Genomic DNA, 6063 nt, shown 5'->3' with positions numbered 1-6063 from the left:
GACTAGTAGTGTATGGCTTTGTGCTTTAAGGCAAACTGCTGGAACTTCACGTACCATAATGATATATTTGAAGAATAAAATTTAGTAAAAAAAAAAATATTTTTTGGAAAAGAATTAAAAAAAAAAAAATCTAAAAGCAATCGGTTCGACAAACAAGCAGAAAGTTTTTTGTTTTCATTCAACTCGGATGCAAAATTATTCGGTAGTCCAATTTTCAAATTCTTTTTAAATATTTTTTTTAATTAAAACTCTTTAAAAAAAAATTAAAATTATCAAATGTATTTTCAAAAGTTGAAAAACTTTAAATAAGGTATGGGCAGTTCCAGCAATTCGCCTTAAAGCTCAAACTTGTGGTTTTTAATTTCAAATATTTACAAACAGCATGTTGTCATTATTCAAATCATTATTGGTATCTTATCAAAATTATATTTGTTTCATTGAATAAAAAATTTGAAAATTTTATCTAAATATCTAAATTGCCAAAAAACAAGATGCCACTTGTACCTAGTTTCATTATTAACATCTCGTAGGGAAATTCTTTTTTAATTCCAAAAACCTCGACTTTTTTTTAAATAAATATGAATTTCTCCAAAATATTCAAAAAATTTCAAAATTTCAAAAATTCTTATCAATAATCTCAAATTTCTCAGTCTTTTTTTTTCAAAAAAATTTCAAATTCTTTTAAAAAATTTAAATAATCTTTTAAAAACTAAAAATCTTCAAAAAAAAAATAAAAACTATCAATTGCATTGTATGGGCAGTTCCAGCAATTTGTCTTAAAAACTCAAACTAGAGTGGTTTTTAATTTCAAATATTTAAAAATCAGCACGTTGTCATTATTCAAATCATTATTGGTATCATCTTACTAAAATTATATTAATTTTTTAATTACTGTTTTAATTATTTTCTAGGAAAAGTTAATGAGCCATTTAGGTGTCGTCCTTTACGAATACTTAGGAGAAGAATACCCTGAAGTACTAGGTTCCATCCTTGGAGCCCTAAAAGCCATTGTCAATGTAATTGGCATGACCAAAATGACACCTCCAATCAAAGATTTACTTCCAAGACTGACACCAATTTTGAAAAATCGTCACGAAAAAGTACAAGAAAACTGCATCGACCTTGTCGGCCGAATTGCTGATAGAGGACCAGAATACGTCTCCGCCAGAGAATGGATGAGAATGTTTTGAATTACTAGAATTGTTAAAGGCCCACAAAAAGGCTATCAGGAGAGCTACGGTGAACACTTTTGGCTATATTGCTAAAGCTATCGGTCCACATGATGTGTTGGCTACTTTGTTGAATAATTTGAAAGTGCAGGAAAGACAGAATCGTGTCTGTACCACTGTGGCAATTGCTATTGTTGCTGAGACTTGTTCTCCGTTTACAGTCTTACCGGCTTTGATGAATGAATATAGGGTTCCTGAATTGAATGTGCAGAATGGTGTGTTGAAGTCGTTGAGTTTTCTTTTTGAATATATTGGTGAGATGGGGAAGGATTATATTTATGCAGTCAGCCCGTTGTTGGAAGACGCACTTATGGACAGGTAAGCATATTTTTAACTTCCCGAAGGAGAAGTTTATGTTTTCATAAAAAAATCCGAATTGCTAATTTTATGTTTTCTCGACGTTTCAAGCCATTCTGAATCGAATGAGACCAAATTTGGAAAAAGTATGTGTGTGTGTGTGTGTGTGTGTGTGTGTGCGTGCGTGCGTGCGTGCGTGTATGTGAACAGATTTTTTGCCGTAAATCGACGTTTTCTCGAAAACGGCTGGACCGATTTCAAAAATTTAAAAGCCGTTCGATGTATCTCGACGAGGATTATCGTTTGTCAATTTTGTGCAACGATCGGCCAAGCCGTTTCTCTATAAATCGCAGAAAAGTGAAAAATTTTTCGTCTACGTTTTAGCCCGCAATTCTGAATCGATTTTGAAAATTCAAAACCGTTCGATAGATATTGGTTGGAAATCGTGCTGATTAGTTTTTGGTAGAGATCGGCCGGGCCGTTTTCTTGTAATAAAGTTTTTAAACAAAAAATTTCGACTATTTTTATGTTTATTTTTTTGACGGTAGATACCATAGTCTTCTAGATCATACTAAAATATTACGGCCCTACGACAACTGGTTTAGCTTTAAAATTCGTCAAAGTTTGCAAAAATTAGTATGGTCTTTTTGGCATTTGTCAAAATTAGAACTTTCATCGACGTTTGCTCAAAAACGCCTGAACCGATTTCAGGTATTTAAAAAGCATTTGATGTATCTTGATGAGGATTATCGTTTCTCAGTTTTGTGCGACGATCGGCCGAGCCGTTTCTTTGTAATTTGGGAGAAAGTGTTAAACCTTTGGTCCACATTTAAGCTCATACTACCGAACCGATTTTAAAAAATCAAAAACTGTTCAAAAGATATTAGTTGGGAATGATACTGATTAGTTTTAGGTGAAAATCTACCGAGCCGTTTTCTTGTAATTAACTGTTGAAAAAAAAAATATAGACCGATTTTTATGGAACTATTTTTGGCGATATATATCATGATCTTATAGAACTTACTGAATTATTACGGCCTTACGACAAGTAGTTTAATTTCAAAATTCATCAAAGTTTGAGAAAATGAGTAGTTTTTTTTGACGTTTGTTAAAAATAAAATTAGATGATTTAGTTGGTATAACGATAGTGTTGAACATAGTAAACCATTAAAGTCATACGAAAACTGGTTCAATTATAATTATTGATTAATTAAAATTATTGATTTTTGAAAATTTGCTTTTAGAAAATACTCCGAGTTAACGTGTTCGTTCGTTCGTTTGTAATGATGTGTAATAAATTCACTCGGAATACTTATAATCACTCATAAATTAATTTATTTTTTATTGATTAAGTCGATTATTTACACATATCGGGAAGTTCATGTAACTTGCCTCAAGGCTAAATACCAAACCAACTAGTTATACACGGTATCCCAAAACTTAACAAGCCTAAATGGAGTAACTAGCATGAAATAAATTAGAAAGTATTTTAGAAATTTTAAGCACAACCAAGATTTCTGGTAAAACTGTAACCATTTTTCAGTTATTGTGGTTAACATTTAATTCCCCACGAAGTCTTTTGTCAATTACTGCGGTAAACGTTTTCACAAAGACCATGACCACTGAGGACTTGTTATATATGAAAAAGTAGCAATGAATTATTGAAATGAAAATATTATTGCAGTATAGCAATAATAATTAAAACTTTAATAAATTATTGATTGTATAGATATACTATTAAATATGAATGAATCTTAATCTTAATACTGTCATCTCGTTTTGGCTTGATGTTGAGTTCAGGGACACCCTGTATATTCTTATAAAATTTCTAGTACTAATTATATTTTTTATTTAGGGATTTGGTGCACAGACAGACGGCATGTGCAGCAATCAAGCATATGGCTTTGGGAGTCTTTGGTTTTGGATGTGAAGACGCTTTAATTCACTTATTAAATCACGTCTGGCCTAATATCTTTGAATCATCACCTCATTTAGTGCAGGCATTTATGGACGCCATTGAAGGATTACGAGTAGCTTTAGGACCAATTAAAATATTACAGTACACTTTACAGGTATGGAAAAGATAAATTAATCTAAGTTTTTTAGCTAAAAATTTGTGTTGTATTACTAATATCAATCTATTACCATTTTCAGGGTCTTTTCCATCCAGCAAGGAAAGTACGAGACGTCTACTGGAAAATATATAATTCTTTATACATAGGAGGTCAAGATGCACTCGTGGCAGGTTATCCTAGGATACAAAACGATCCCAAAAATCAATATGCAAGATATGAATTAGATTATATGTTATAAATTTGTATTAGTTTATTTTATAAATAAGTCAAGTTGATTTAATTTTTCTATTTCAATCATTTTTGTATGTTAATGATTGGTATTCACTTTTTTTAAACATTCACTGCAATGGTGCAGATCCTGATTTTTAAATACTTAACAAATATGTATGAGTTAAACGTGCAAAATAAATTGATAGGTCATACTTGTTTTTTGAAAAGTCGGTAAGAAATAACCATTAATATATTATTTAATTTATGATTTTGAGTTTTGAAACCAAAAGCCTTAAAAAAGGAAATATTTTTTATTTGTTACTTATTTCATTCTCGATTCCATTTTCTTACATATATCTATACACTTTTTTAAGTATTTTTTAATTATTTATTTTTAAGTGTTTAATTTAGACAAAAAAAGCAGCAAAGGTATATTTCATATCTTTGAAATTTTGAATGATATTTATAAAAAAAAAAAATATTTTTTGAATGAGGCTTTTTAGCTAAGAAAATTAAAATCAAATTACTAGGTGCAAATGGCATTTTGCTCTTGGCATGAATGTGTGAATAATTGCCTTAATAGTTAAAAAAAAATGAGATATAGCCCTTTAGATATAATTTTCAACTGTTTATTTCGAAAACAGGGTTTTCGATTTTATTAAAACCTAATCAAGATGATTTCCAAATGATGCTTTTAAACAAACTTATATTTATAATTGAATTAATTAATTATAACTTTGTAAAGTGCATAGACACCTGCTTTAATGAATTTTTATGAAAAAACTATTTTTTGTTAGACCATAATATTTTGTAAAAATATAGATAGAAGATCAAATTTTGACTCACATCACACACTAACATACTATATGAACATCCAGTAGGGTATGCTATATAGCAATCGCAAATGAAAATTTATCTTTACGTTTAAAGGTTTCTGAACATTTTGGCATACCTTAGAAAACATCGATGGATGTGTGTGTATGTGTGTGTGTGTGCGGATACAAATATTTGTCAACGATTTTGGGAACACGGATCAATCGATTTGAATAATTTAAAAATCATTCCATTCCCTGATTAGTTTTTGGACAAGACAGTTCCAGCAGTTTCAAAGGTACGGTGCATAAAGAGCCAAAAGTGGTAAATCAGTTTTTGAGAGAGCGGAGCGTCTGATTTGATTAATTCAAAAAACATTTGACCAAATGAAGAACTGATTGTATTTTTGGAAAGACAGGTCTAGCAGTTTTGGAAATCCAATTAAAAAACTAAAAATAAATTCCAGTTGGCGGACAAAAATGATTATTAGACATATGCACATCAGATTATCAGATATTTCATAGAGGTTTTAATAATGAGTATATATTTCTATGAGTTCCGTATCAATATCTATCCGTTAGACAGCGATCCGGCGCCTTCGCGCTTCGACATTTCTTTCAGTTAAAAAAAGCCTAGAAAAAAATTCAGAATATAAAAAAATCCAAATTTTTCAAGTAATTTTTTTTGGTAAAAATCGATTTTTTTAAAGTTTGGAAAAAAAAATGAATGTGTGTGTGTATGTATATATGTATGGATACAATTTTTTAGCCAGTTCAAAAAACATTCGATTCTTATCGATAGAGAGATGTGCTGATTAGTTTTTGGCAAAGGCAGGTCCAGCCTTTGCGGAAACACGGAGCAAAAAGTGCAGAAAATACAAATCGAGCTTTTGGGAGAACGGAGTATCAGATTTGAATGATCTAAAAAACATTCAATTGGTAATGATTGGGAGAAGAGGTTGGTAGTTTTTGGCAAAGGCAAGTCCAGTCATTTCGAAGATACAGAGCTAAATATGCAAAAAATGGCAGTTTTTAAGAGAACTAAGCGTCCGATTTGAATGATTTAAAGAACTTTTTGCTTGTTTTAACATACAAAATGTATCAATTTTTTTTTTTTTTATATCGAAAATAATTGAGATTTTAATTTTAATTCTGGCTAAAATTCTAAAGCTCACTTATATACTTTAAATAAATAATTTTAACTTTGTAATACAATTTATATAATTCTCATCATTATTACAGTTAAAGTATTTATAATAATCTATTTGAAAATATTTAATATTCTTCGAACATTTCGTTACGGTACGAGAAGATCCAACAATCCCACTTCATACACCCCACTAGTTTGTATTTTGCTGCCGGAGCGGCGGAATCCGAGTGGAAAGGGTTAATAATAACTATCCAAAAATCTTACATAACATGATTTATGTATATCAAGTA

General features: G+C 30.2%; 1 pseudogene; it reads left to right on the top strand.

Moving 5' to 3' along the window:
- Positions 1-4011, top strand: part of LOC113391224 — a 13409-nt pseudogene extending 9398 nt beyond the window's left edge.
- The last annotated feature ends 2052 nt before the right edge of the window (positions 4012-6063 follow it).

Source organism: Ctenocephalides felis, unplaced genomic scaffold (assembly GCF_003426905.1).
Source record: "Ctenocephalides felis isolate EL2017-DRISC unplaced genomic scaffold, ASM342690v1 CF-g0.4_SCAFFOLD_00845, whole genome shotgun sequence".
In the NCBI taxonomy this organism is placed as follows: domain Eukaryota; kingdom Metazoa; phylum Arthropoda; class Insecta; order Siphonaptera; family Pulicidae; genus Ctenocephalides; species Ctenocephalides felis.
This window is presented reverse-complemented; position numbering and strand designations above follow the sequence as displayed.